At 31.8% G+C, this 1715-nt stretch overlaps 1 long non-coding RNA gene across 1 annotated transcript; it reads right to left on the reverse strand.

The window, feature by feature from the left end:
• Positions 1 to 686: 686 nt before the first annotated feature.
• On the reverse strand, positions 687 to 1596 carry LOC107046302. The gene is made up of 2 exons (XR_001461535.1): positions 1421 to 1596; positions 687 to 1145 (listed from the first exon to the last, which is right to left on the reverse strand). It is a non-coding gene; the product is annotated as an uncharacterized LOC107046302 (long non-coding RNA).
• Positions 1597 to 1715: the final 119 nt, after the last annotated feature.

Genomic DNA, 1715 nt, shown 5'->3' on the forward strand with positions numbered 1-1715 from the left:
CAGGAAACGTAAGGTTCTGTATTTTTGATAATTCAGTGTTCTACCTCGCCAAAATTTATAGATTAATGACAGTTTATATGTAATAATATAATTATTACTGATAGTTGTTTGTTCAAAGAGTGAATTAATCTAAAATCTTTGTTGATTAACTGGAATGAGAAATTTTAACGAATATCTTTTTCGAGGAAATTCTAATATTTTTCTCACCAAAAGTTCGCATTTCCTTCAATTGTTTTGTAATGCAAATTGAATAAAAAGAGATATAGTTTGATATGATTTTAGTCCTGAATCTATTCATAAATTTAATTCTCACAGAGGAATTCAATCGTCGAAAGCCGCTGTTCTTGACCTGAAGGGAATTATGGATAAGGAAAAAAATTGTTTCAACTGCGGGGACTCGTCGGTTGAGAAGGAAAAATCGAAATGATTTCTTTCATAGAACTTGAAAGCCTCCTCCAAGGATATCTGTCGAAAAATTCTTCTGAAACCCGTTATTTTAAAGATAATTACGATTGAAGTGACGATATTTCTCCAATCTACAATAAGAAAAAAAATATTTTTATAGGTAGATAACTGATTAACTATTCTATTTAGAGAATACTGATTGATCGAGAGACATTAGAAGATAACAGGAAATGATTTCCTCTCCTGGAGGCTTTCATTAATACAATAATCCCACATGGAAATGCGTTATGCCCTCTCTTATTTATTGTATGATTATCTTGACAATGAACAACGTCAGAAGCAATTATCGAATACTTTTATTCTGTATAAAATTTACCCTGAGAGTATAATGCCCATCACAATTTCCTCTTGAAATCCCTCTTTTTTGTAGATGAATCAACATATTCGATCTATAGGGCGAGCTTGAAACTTCCAACACACTCTTTGAAGAATAATAAAATTTTAATAATGCTTCAAAATACCCATTGTAATTTTGTTACAGTGAGATAATTAAGATAATTGATCTCGAGCGATGTCGTATGTGTAATACTCCTGCCGAAAGTCCCTCAATCTCTCTGTCTTTTATTTATTTATTACTGGAAAAGCGATCCACGAATATACACCCAAACTCTTCAGAATCATGTGTTCTCTCTGCTTTTGTTTGCCTTCTGGCGTCTTTTTCATCGTTTTTGGAGCTTCACCTGCAATGCAATGATGAGAAAAAAAGAATGTTTAACAGGTATTCAACAATAATTCATTGATAATAAGTAAAAATTAATGTAACAAGAGAAGATTCATCCGCCGCCAACACTGTGATCTTCGGAATAACAGCCGGATTTCCGAAGATGCTTTAATAATTATCTCATAATTAATCACTTTAATCAATCACACACAACCCTGTAATACATTTGTACTGATCATAAATTATGTCGCATGAATATTATCTGCAATGTTATTGACTATTCCTCATCATAACCTCCTTTGCGCTGTTAAAAGCCTCGGTCCAAATTTCCAATGTCTTCAATATGATTATATTTATTATCATGTTTGAAACATGTTTAATTGAGACAATTGACGGTTTATCAGATGTCATGGTGTTCAATTTTATGTTTTTTTATTGAGGTAGAAAATAACAAAATGAAGTATATATAACCGCACAAACCATAACAGCTGTCGCGTGGGGTGGGGGGCGAATAAGAATTATTAATTTGTTATTTAATCAATTAATAATGAATGTACAAACGAAGAAAATATGTAATTCATGATGTACA

Source organism: Diachasma alloeum, unplaced genomic scaffold (assembly GCF_001412515.2).
Source record: "Diachasma alloeum isolate Michigan unplaced genomic scaffold, Dall2.0 Dall_scaffold_01289, whole genome shotgun sequence".
NCBI classification, from domain to species: Eukaryota; Metazoa; Arthropoda; class Insecta; order Hymenoptera; family Braconidae; genus Diachasma; species Diachasma alloeum.